General features: G+C 39.2%; 1 protein-coding gene across 2 annotated transcripts in view; it reads left to right on the top strand.

The window, feature by feature from the left end:
- Positions 1–2689: 2689 nt before the first annotated feature.
- DNAJC5B (DnaJ heat shock protein family (Hsp40) member C5 beta) overlaps positions 2690–12715 on the top strand; it is an 89802-nt gene continuing 79776 nt past the window's right edge. For both annotated transcript variants that reach the window (XR_015246494.1, XM_086694936.1), the window contains exon 1: positions 2690–2822. The gene's annotated coding sequence lies outside the window, so the exon portion shown is untranslated. The remainder of the gene's footprint in view (positions 2823–12715) is intronic.

Genomic DNA, 12715 nt, shown 5'->3' with positions numbered 1-12715 from the left:
TTGACTTCAGCCCGTGGGAGTAACTTCTTACTAAACGTATTGCCAGAGGCAAGGGAAACAAAAGCAAAAAATGAACTACTGGGACTTCATCAAGATAAAAACCTTCTGCACAGTGAAGGAAACAATCAACAAAACTGAAAGGCAGCCTATGGAATGGGAGAGGATATTTGCAAATGACATACCTGATAAAGGGTTAGTATCCAAAATCTATAAAGAACTTATCAAACCAAACACCCAAATAACAATCCAGTTAAGAAATGAGAAGACACTTTTCCAAAGAAGACATCCAGAGTACTAACAGACACATGAAAAGATGCTCAACATCACTCATAATCAGGAAAATACAAATCTAGACCATGATGAGATACCACTTCACAACTGTCAGAATGGCTAAAATTAATAACACAAGAAACAACAGGTGTTGGTGAGGATGCAGAGAAAGGGGAACCCTCTTGCACTAGTTGTGGGGATGCATATTGGTACAGCCATTTTAGAGAACAGTATGGAGTTTCCTCAAAAAGTTAAAAATAGAACTACCCTATGATCCAGCAATTGCACTATAGGTGTTTGCCCAATGGATACAAAACACAGATCCAAAGGGGCATGTGCACTCCGATGTGTATAGCAGCATTATCAACAATAGAGCACAACTATGGAGACAGCCCAAATGTCAATCAACTAAAGAATGGATAAAGAAGAAGTGGTATATATATGAAATGGAATATCACACAGCCATCAAAAAGAATGAAATCTTGCCATTTGCAATAACGTGGATTGAGCTATAATGTATTATGCGAAGCAAAGTAAGTCAGGCAGAGAAAAACAAATACTATATGCTTTCACTTATATGTGGAATTTAAGAAACAAAACAATGAACACATGGGAAAGGGGGGAAAGAGAAGAGACGGAAAGAAAACACAAGAGACTCTTAACCATAGAGAACAAACTGAGGGTTAATGGAGGAAGGTGAGTGGGGGATGGGCTAGATTGGTAATGGGTATTAAGGAGGGGACTTGTTATGATGAGCACTGGGTGTTGTATGTAAGTGATGAATCACTGAATGTTACCTCTGAAACCAATATGTACTGTATGTTAACTAACTAGAGTTTAAATAAAAATTTGAAAAGAAAAATAAATTAAAAAATAAAGAAGATATTCTAAAGATAGCACATGAATGATTAAAGTTCTGGAAAACTTCACCAACAACATTATTTTCATGAGTTAAGCATAATCCATTTTACCACTTTTCTAATATTGAGCTTTTAATTTGTTTTCTATTATAAACAATGCTTCAAAGAACCTCTTATAGCTAAATATTATTCATATCCATGATGATTCCCTTAGGAGAATTCTCAGATGTGGAATTGTCAGGTGGAAGGGCAATGATTATATTATTTTAAAGTTTGAAATTAGTGTTCATTAACCATTTCTCTAAGTTTTTATTGAGACATGTAGGAGGTTAGCAAAGCAACATTTATGACCCAGAGGAATAATTTCTTGTTAATCAAAAGGTTGCTTAATGCAATTACCTTCAAGTGTGTTCCAGGACCACATGACAATTCCTCCCACCCTGGGGAAGTCCTGTGGTAGGGAAAATGGTTGGTTGGAAGATCTGATTTGTAGTTGATGTTACTGTTTCCACTTAATTAGCTTTGTGATCTTGTGCAAGTCACAACCTCTCTCTGAGCTATAATTTTCTCACTCATAAAGTCATACTAAAAATAATACAGTGTTTACCTCACTGAGCTGTGAAGATTAAATGAAATATGTGGAAATAGCTTGTAAATGCTAAAACATGATATAAAATGTTAGTAGCTGGTGTTATAAAAGTACAATATATGCTCCCCACTTGAGAGATTTTGCAAGTACAATTCTCAGGCTTCACAGATACAGGTCATCTCGTGCAATGCAGACAATTTTTTAATGTCATATGGGGACAGTATATAGAAAAAGTGGAGGGTATGAAAGAGAATTAAATTCCAATGAAAGCCTATTTCGTTACTGATTATTCCTTCCCATTCTCTCCTCAGCAAGCACTAGAACCTTGTATGGCATTGCAGCCAACACTAATCCTGGGTTGAGCATTCTTTCTTATCATTAAATCTCATTGAAAGCATCAGTTACTCAAAAGTCACATTACTTGTTAATCTAGAATTTGTCAGGTGGCTCAGAATTTCAGAGTTTGGGCCAGAACCAAAGTTAGCTATTTCCGGTACCTATAGATTTTTTGAAAAACTAATGATCTTCCCTGAGACTCTGTTCTCCTCCCATGATGCACGTTATTTGAATGGTCTCTTGTCATGGGTAGATTCAGGTAAAAATCAACCAATGAGCTGCCTATCAGAGAACAATGATGTTGAAAAACCCAGAGAGCAGAGCCCATTGTGAGTGCAGTGTGTTCAGAAGGGTAGGGGGCTGACCCTGAAGGCAGCTGGGTTCTAGATTTAGCTCTGCCATGAACTACCTAGAATCTGAATGTCCGCATCTGTAAAATAAGTGAGTTAGATTAGAATCTAGTCACAAGGTCTTTAAGGTGTCTGTTCACAGTAAGATTCTATAGCTCTATAGGTCAGTTAACAAATAAAGGGATTAACCTTCCCAACCTTCCACCATGGGCAAGACAGAAAATACTGAAGCCAGAGGGTCTCAGCTGGGAGTTTGGGAGGAGCAAGGATTCTACTCTGTGACATCACAATATTCAGCCCAGGCTCCAACTTGGCCACTGAGAAGAAAGTAACAGGAGGTTCAGCTATTGATATATTAGAGGCAGGACACTACCGGACAGAGCTAGAAGGAAACAGCTAGCCATGCCTCCAGTTCAGGTATGTAACAATTGCTAAGCTTAGAACAGAAATTGCTGTTATCTAAAAAAATAGAAAGAGAGGACCAGGAGATGAGTATATCTCCAGGCTTAGGAATAAGATAAGCATAGAGACTACGCACCACATACTTTATGGTAAAGGTTCCCAATGATCAGAAAAAGGCCAAAGGCAGTCCCACCAGAAAGCGAGTTGTGTTATGTCTTCTTAATAGCCAGACTTCTTTAATGTCATGAAGCCAGATGAAGATATTTCCAAGACTTTTAACCCCTCACCGGTCTATCCCCAACCATGGCAAAAATGCAAAAGCAACAGTTACCTCGAGGAAGTCAGTGTAAAATTACTTTGTAGAGTAGTTTACATTTATTGCCTGGTGGTGTTTATTCTTTTAATAGCTTCTTCCCAACACTGAAAGGGAAGAATAGACTTAACAAAAAATAAGTTAACTGAAAGAACTGAAAGAAGTATTTTCATAGAAGATAATACAAAGATAGAAATAAAAGTAATAAAAAGAGGAGAAATAAGTTTATTATGGGTTAGCAACCAAGATTAAATTTAAAGCCTTGAAATTTCAAGGCTTAAAAGGCAAAAGGCCATCATCTCCTATAAACAGTGAAAGAGAAGGGCCTTATGGTTGAGAAGTAGGTAAAACAGTTCAGCTGGAACCATCTACAGCTCCTCCCCCTCTAAAGAACTCATGCCAGTGAAATCATCGCTGGGGATGCAGACATTTCTGTTTTCTTTACCTTGCCTTGGGGTTTTGGCTTCTAAAGTATTTGTTTCTTCCTGGAGTCTTGGGGCCCAGAGAGGCTCAAGTGACGGCAAATAGCTGTTCTGTTTACCAGTAGGGCGGAGCATGGGGTGAGCGCCAGGTCCTGACTCATCTCCATTGGCCTCCCTCCGTGTCTCAACACACTGCGACCCCAGAGCTGAGTACAAGACTGTTCAGGCAAGCACGCTGAGATTTGCCCGCAAGAGCTAAGTTTATTGCCACATTCCCTCAGTGGAAGCAGCAGTCCAGTGTTCTGACAGATAGATTAGTTACCCACAGGGGACTCCAATAGCAATAGACCAGGGGACGGGAGATCCAATCTCTAACCACAGGACACAATTTTAACACACTATGACCTCCAACATCAGGAATAAATATATCTCAGCAGTAAGACCAATACTCTATACACTATAAAAGTAGTAATAACCTAAAGCATGTCAATAAATCCGGAGGTCCAGATGAAAACAAAATGTACTTGTACATTAACTCTACTATATATTCAACCTCCCTCTAGAGAAACCATCATGATTTTTACAATTACAGTATTTATTTATTAAAAAATGTTTTTTTAATGTTTATTTTTTGAGAGAGAGACACAGACAGGGGTGAGTGGGGGAGAGACTGAGAGAGATGGAGACACACAATCTGAAGCAGGCTCCAGGCTCTGAGCTGTCAGTGCAGAGCCTGATGCCGAGCTTGAACCCACAAACCATGAGATCATGACCTAAGCCAAAGTCAGATGCTCAACCAACGGAGCCACCCAGGTGCCCCTACAGTTACATTATGATCCAACTTCTTAGGTCCTTGAAAATTAAATCCTCAATGGTCCAACTTTTAGACTTCATTAATAGTTATTGAAAACCAAGTTTAGGTTTAACTTAAAATAATATCCAAAAAACATAGTGTCCTAACTTGTCTACATTTATATTCCTTGACTATAATGTTCTCTGAGCATTGTGTTAGTCACATACCATGGAATTTTAGAGTTGGAGGGGAACTAAGAGATCATACATTCCAATGTCCTCATTTCTACAAGAGGGAACCAGCACAGAGAGGTTGTGTCTTGACTTAGGTCATTAAGCTAGTTAGTGTTAGCTTGGGGAACATAGTTTAAGTCCTCTTACTTTCAGCCAGGTGTCTTCAATATTCCCTGCCCCTAATTCATGCTGAAAGAATTAACTATTCATATCTGACCTATTTTAGAATATCCTAAGAAAGGAAATCTCATTTTATACCCTTGGAGTGGTTATTAGTAAATTCAAGTACTCTATATAGGTGGCACCAGTCACCAAAACTCTCCTACCCTTTATAGCTCCAAATAGAACAAGCTTTGGTCAAGGTCAAGAAAAGGCAACCAAGACCCCATCCAAAAGGCTGAGATAACAATTAAAATAAATCCAGGGAAACTGACAGGTTATTCTGCCTTGAGGCCTGATTAGAAGTAGTTCACTGAAAAAAAAAAAAAAAGAAAAAGAAAAGAAAAAAGGCATTTATAACATTAACAACCTTTCTGCTTTTTAATAAATATGCAGACTTTCTGTGGCCTTGCCTTTTCCAGTTTAGCTAGATCACTTTGTTTATGTGTATGAGTGTGTATACTCTATATATATATCATATATATGTATACTCCATAGATGTATGTATGAGTGAACACTTCATCTGGCAGGTGTGGCTATTACATCATGTGTGGTAACCTATCCTTACTACCTAATATACCTCCTTTATGAGCCTCTCCTGACTCTTCCCATGAATTAATATTTTATTTGTAATTATGAGCTGCCTTAGATTTTTCCAGGGTTTGTTTTATGTAGAGCTGTATATGTCTTGCATCTCTAATTAACCTGTAAGTCTGAGCCCAGGCATTCCCTGGATACAGATATTCACAGCTTTTTCCTATTCAATTCATTGCAAATATATTAATATCTGTCTAAAGTCCCAAAATCTGAAAGGAAATGAAATTGCTAAATATAAATATAGATCTCATTTTCATAGTCATCAGTGCCAAAGATCTGATGAATATTTTCTAGGCTGCTAGACTGTTTTTTAACCAACTGAAAAGTGTATATCCTGTAAGGAACTTCCATATGTTTCTAGCTATCCATGCAGATTATCTTTCATAAAAGAGAATTATTAAATGATCACTAATAGAAAAGAACATTCCATCATGACATAGGGTTTAAACGGGTTGTAGTAATGTCTTTCAGCTTCCACATTAATTTCAAAGGTTGTGTAATATATTGAGTAACTTTGCATATACTACAGCATAAAACTTCATGAGAAAGCTGATTGTAAGAAATGGAGGGTTTTATAAAAAGAGCTTTAATTTCAGATTCTTCATTGTGGGTTTTGCATTTTCATCTCTACAGTAAACTGAAACACAGGTATGCCAAGTGAACTTTTGAAATGTTTTCCATCAAATTACCCAAGAAAATGCATCCTGATCAGTTTTATTTAACAGCTTTGGGAGGAAAAAAAAGCAAAGAAATCTACCTTGCCAGAGATCAAGGCATTTGATTCTTTCTCTTGCTGCCACCACCTGGGGTGCCTTGGCATCTGGCCACACCTGGATCTCTGACACATACAGGACTCTCCTTTATCCCAGCCCAGCCTCCATGCCCACTCTCCTAAGAATTGTGCAATGAGACCTTTGTAACCTGAGGCTTGTGAAGTCTGGAAAGGAATGTGACACAGAGCCAACAGACGTTGCTGCCACCAGGGCTTAGAAGGAGCTTTCCTACCTGTTCACCTGGTGCCTGGGGGAATCTCAGAAGGGGAAAGGTATGCTCTAAAAGGAGTGGGAATGGAGCCTTTGGCAAGACAATGAAGCAATCACTCGAGTGTCTTTTCCCTGTTCTCTTTGCCAACCTTCAGAGTCATGTTTCATGCTGCTCCCAAGAGTAGTCTCAGATCCACTTTTGAACCACTTCCTTTCCTACTCCTAATTACACTCCCTGCTGAAAGCTATGAGTAGTAGGTTCATTCTTCCAGCGGCTCTATAAATGCTGATGGGTGATCCTAATGGGGGTTCTATATTAAACAGTGATATTGATGACAGATTGGTGGGAGCTGTTGGCGGGACAGCTGGAGAGATCTTTGTGATCAGAGCCCTACCCTATTGGTACTTGTCAGTTAGCAACACAAAACTTTTCTCCCCACCTCCCCCACATACATCTTCCTCCATCACGGCAAATACACAATCTGCCCATTGGCAATACTTGAGGTTGCTCTACCTCTTCTGCCCAGGGAATTCTGTCATGAGCTGAGTCAGGAATAAGCGTCTTTTAAGTTGCCCATTTATCAGGGCATTTGGGTGGCTCAGTCGGTTGAGTGTCCGACTCTTGATTTCAGCTCAGGTCATGATCTCAGGATTGTGGGATTGAGGCCCATGTCGGGCTCCATGCTGAGGATGGAGCCTGCTTAAGATTTTCTCTCTCTCTCTCTCTCTCTCTCTCCTTCTGCCCCTCTCCCTTACTCACACTTCTCTCTCTCAAAAATAAAATAAAATAAAATAAAATAAAATAAAATAAAATAAAATAAAATGTTAAAAAAAGTTGCCCAATCATAATGGTCACACAAGTAGACCTCTAAAAGGAAGAACTAAAAGAAAGTGAAAGACTTACTCTTCAGTCTTATACTGTTTAGAACAACCAAATATAATTAATTATAAAGGACAAGTTCTGTATTTTATCCATATTGCTTATAAACAAAAGGTAGTCCCTGAAAAACAGATTTTTAGCGAGTTGAGAAGGTAATTTACTTGACAATTACCAGTATTTTCCTTTCTTTAGAACATATTTAGAATGCAAAGTCATTTTTCTTAGAAAATGGAGGAAGGATTTCTTTTATGTTAGAATAGGTTCTTTTCTATGTTAGGAACTGATACCACCTCACACCTCTAACCAACATATCACCTCTTGCTGTACTCTGTCCTTTCAAGGTGGTTCTCCTTTCTTCCCCAAATGAATTCAGTATCAGTTTCAATCCACTTTGTGGTTTTTGAAAACTCAATATGTACCATGCTCTGTGACAATAAAAAAGTTAAATGTCTGGCATAAATTTGGCTTTTTAAGAATTAAGAATTTAGTTAGGGAGACAAGATATACACCTTTGAAGAGTTCAAAAGCAAAAAGGAGTTTAAAAACTGCATAACTATGAAAAATATTTGTATTGTGGACTTCAAAGTGTCCAGGGGCTAAGGGAAGAGTAGAGGTGAAGTTGCCCCAGGTTGCTCATCATAGCAGAGTTGGGACTTGAAAAGAAATAGTAGCGTGCTGTTTAAGTAGTAGGCTTAAAGAGAAAAACCATTTTCTAGATTTTGGTCCTGGAACAACAGGTCTTCTCCTATTCACAGACCTTATCTCCACTCTCCCTGTACTTCTACAATTCCGTTTTTGCATGCAAGGCGAACAAACAATTCACATGGCTTTGTTGGGATATGGAAAATAGGAGTCATGGAAACATGCCACACGAGAAAAGATTAAACCAACCTTAACATGTGGTTTCTGTGAAAGGCCCAGCATACTGTACCCTGAACTGTGTCTGATTTTAATTATGGACATGGGCTTCCTGATCTCCTACCCAAAAGTTGGCATGTTCCAGACCTAATTCATTGTATTCCTCCAAATCTTCTCCCTTTTTTGTGATTCCCATCTCGGCCAATAACCTTACCATATTCCCAGTTATTCTGATGAGGTGGTGAGTCCTTTCTGATTCCTTTGACTCTCCTCCCATTCACTTGGTTATGAAGCCCAGGAGGTTATCTCCACATCTCTTTCAAGTCCATTTCTTCTACCAGTTCTGCCTGCTGTTGCCCTGGGCCAGGCTCTCATTCTCTTTCCCTAAGATTACCCATCTCCCCAACTTCATTGCTCTGATCTCTGTTGTTTACATCTTTCTAAAATAAATACTGGAGGTCGTCACTTGCTAGGTTAAAAATGGTTCAAGTTTTCCCACTGTTTAAAAAATGAAGACCAAACTCCTTATCTTGGCTTTCAAGGTCTTTCACTTTTTCTAGCCATTCTCCACCAACCATTCACTCAGTCTTCCCCAGTTTATTAACCAGATGGACTCCTCTACTTTCCATTCTCCAGACTGCCCAGCCCTTTCTTTCCTCGATGGTCTTACTCATACAGTTCTCTTCTGACAGCTGAATTCCTACAGGATTCCTCCTCAGATTGGTGACTTTTTCTTTCTTCCTTCATTTATGATTTTCTCATGGAATTCTTTTTTTAAAATGTTTATTTATTTTTAAGAAAGAGAGAGAGTGTGAGTGGAAGGGGCAGAGAGAGAGAGAGAGAGAGAGGAAGACAGAATCTGAAGTAGGCTCCAGGTTCTGAGCTGTCAGCACAGAACCTGATGCAGGGCTGGAACTCAAGAACTGGAAGATCATGGCCTGAGCTGAAGTCAGATGCTTAATTGACCAAGTCACCCAGGTGCCCCTCTCATGGCATTCTTATTTTTATGACCCTTTTGGCTGAAGGAGTGAGCCAGGTGGGGTTGGAAGACCAAGAAGAAGAGAGAAGAGTTTCTTAAGACCCAAAATAGCATGTGCAAAGACTCGGAGTAAAGAGAGAATGGCATCTTCAAGGAACTAAGCAGTGTACAGTAGTTGGTAGAAATCAAATCAAAGCAGAGAGGAAAGAACTGGGGAGAGATGGCACTGGACCTGCTACGGAGCTGGGGTTTTAACTTAAGATCAGTGGGCAGCTTTCTTTCTTCTTTATAAAGTTTATCTATCTATTTTTAAAATTTATTTAGTAATCTCTACATCCAACATGGGGCTACTCACAACCCCAACATTAAGAGTTGCATGCTCTCCTTACTGAGCCAGCCAGGTGCCCCTGGTGGGTAGGCAGTTTTAAAGGGTTGGTATAAGCAGGGGAGCAATAGATATTATTTGCACTTTAAAAGAAAGTAATTTATGGAGAACAGATGGGAATGGAGAAAAACTGGAGAAAAGACTGTCAGTTAGGATCCTGGTAGGGTAATCCAAGGAGATGATAAGCTTGGTCTAGGGTAGTGACAGTAGAAAAGAGAAGAAGGCAGTGGACTTTTGGAAGGCCCAAGAATGATACTGTACTAGGTGCAATAACACTTCCCACTAATGCCCCACTAAGCAGATCAGACTTTATCTTATAGGAAACAGGAAGCAACAAGGATTTCTTAGCTTAGGTAAATCTACATTTTTGAAAGAGAACACTGGAGATGGTATGGAAGAAGGCTAGAAGGGGAAGACTGGTTGCAGATGGACAGGAAGCAAAGTCATTGAGGTGGGTGTTAAATGCTGATGGCACAGCTGCTCAAAGCAAGTGAACCCCTCTCAGCACTGGTGATCCTGCCCCAAGTGCAGTTAAATAAAAATAAATACGTTTTAATTGAAAAGTTATATGTGCATGCAGTAGAAATTTAAACAGTATAAACTTTATGCCATGAAATAATTCTCCCTTGTATCCCAGTCCCCAGTCCTTTCCCTCCATGGAACTTGAGACAAATTTTACATGCTCTCCAGAAATTTTCTACGCATAAACAAACATGTACAAGTATGTATTATGCACATGCTCTCTATGTATATATGCACACATATGGATCCACTTTTTAAAATAAGATTACTATACACATACTTCTATGCCTTGCTTTTTTATAAAAATGTGAAACTGCATTTTTATACCCTTTTTTACATCACCTCATGGAGATGTGTGCTTCATTCTTTTTATGCCTACATTGAAAATACTCCTACAGTTAACTCACAAGTTTCCCTACTTATGAACATTGAAGTCAAACATGGCTTCACAGGAGGAAGTCAAATTTTCACTCTTCACAGATGACAAGATATTCTATATGGAAAAACCTAAAGGTTCCACCAAAAAACTCTTAGACCAACCCGTGAATTCAGCAAACTCACAAACTATAAAATCAGTGCACAGTTTAAGGAATCCACTCCTGAAATTATTGTTGCACTATATGCTAACTAACTTGGATGTAAATTTAAAAAATAAATAAATAAAAAGAAAGTAAAATCAATGCACAGAAATTGGTTGCATTTCTATACACCAATACTGAAGCAGAAAGAGAAATCAAGGAATCTATTCTATCCCATTTACAATTGCACCAAAACCCATAAAATACCTAGGAATAAACCTAACCAAAGAGGTGAAAAATCTATACACTGAAAACTATAGAAAAGCTTATGAAAGAAATTGAAGAAGACACACAAAAAAATGGAAAAATATTCCATGTTCATGGATTGGGAGAACAAATATTATTAAAATGTCAATACTACCCAAAGAAATCTACATATTCAATACAATCCCTATCAAAATAGCACCAGCATTCTACACAGAGCTAGAACAAACAATCCTAAAATTTGTATGGAACCAGAAAAGACCCCGAATAGTCAAAGCAATCTTGAAAAAGAAAACCAAAGTGGGAGCCATCACAACCCTGGACTTTAAGATGTATTACAAATCTGTAATCATCAAGACAGCATGGTACTGGCACAAAAACAGACACTCAGATCAATAGAACAGAATAGAGAACCCAGAAATGGACCCACAAAACGTATGGGCAACTAATCTTTGACAAAGCAGGAAAGAATATCCAATGGAATAAAGACAGTCTCTTCAGCAAAAGGTGCTGGGAAAACTGGACAGCAACATGCAGAAGAATGAACATGGACCACTTTCTTACACCATACACAAAAATAAACTCAAAGTGGATGAAAGACCTAAATGTAAGACAGGAAGCCATCAAAATCCCAGAAGAGAAAGCAGGCAAAAACCTCTCTGATCTTGGCCACAGCAATTTCTTACTCAACACGTCTCCAGAGGCAAGGGAAACAAAGGCAAAAATGAACTATTTGGACCTCATCAAAATAAAAAGCTTCTGCACAGCAAAGGAAACAATCAGCAAAACTAAAAGGTAACCAACAGAATGGGAGAAGATATTTGCAAACCACATATCAGATAAAGGGTTAGTATCCAAAATCTATACAGAACTCACCAAACTCCACACCCAAAAAACAAATAATCCAGTGAAGAAATGGGCAGAAGACATGAATAGACACTTCTCTAAAGAAGACATCCAGATGGCCAATAGGCACATGAAAAGATGCTCAACATCACTCATCATCAGGGAAATAGAAATCAAAACCACACTGAGATACCACCTCACACTGGTCAGAGTGGCTAAAATGAACAAATCAGGAGACTATAAATGCTGGAGAGGATGTGGAGAAACGGGAACCCTCTTGCACTGTTGGTGGGAAGGCAAACTGGTGCAGCCGCTCTGGAAAACAGTGTGGAGTTTCCTCAAAAAATTAAAAATAGATCTACCTTACGACCCAGCGATAGCACTGCTAGGAATTTACCCAAGGGATACATGAGTGCTGATTCATAGGGGCACATGTACCCCAATGTTTACAGCAGCACTTTCAACAATAGCCAAATTATGGAAAGACCCTAAATGTTCATCAATTGATGAATGGATAAGAAAGATGTGGTTTATATATACAATGGGATACTACTTGGCAATGAGAAAGAATGAAATCTGGTGCTCTTAGCCTGTGTGGTAGCTGCCTCCCAGTGCTGTTGCATCATTCCCCACACGTACTGAGATGCCCCCTTTGTATTTGGACAGGTCTGAAGGTATTAGTTATTGGTCCAAGCTCAGGGGCAGCAGTGGGGAGGGGAAGGCTCATTTTTGTCTTCACATGTCTGAATACATTGAACTTGAGTGCAACCTGGAGCTACTAGGAGAGCTTTACTTTCCTTTGCCTTTGAAGTAAGCCACAGAACATTAACAGTTGCTACCCTTTATTGAAAGTTATGTGCTTGTGCTTTGAGCAGGATAATTTCATTTAATGTTTGCAATGACCCTGTGCTCTTCCCACCACCCCACTCTCCCATGGAAGGGTAGGGATGACATGGTCACCGTGGGCTTCCAAGGGCAGGGACTGTGAAACATCCTTCTTAAACCACTGTCCTCAGAGCCACCAAGAGCACCCTACATTGCCTTCAAGGTCCCCATGGGCCAGAAACATTCTGTTACACTCATACCCAATTATGTCCATAAAAACAGCTTACAACATGCATGAATCAATAATTCTACAGGTGTGTGCTGTCTGCTG

The sequence above is a fragment of the Puma concolor genome, chromosome F2 (assembly GCF_028749965.1).
Source record: "Puma concolor isolate L17-30 chromosome F2, mPumCon1.1.hap2, whole genome shotgun sequence".
Taxonomy (NCBI): Eukaryota; Metazoa; Chordata; class Mammalia; order Carnivora; family Felidae; genus Puma; species Puma concolor.
The sequence above is the reverse complement of the archived record's forward strand: the minus strand, read 5'-3'. Positions and strand labels throughout refer to the sequence as shown.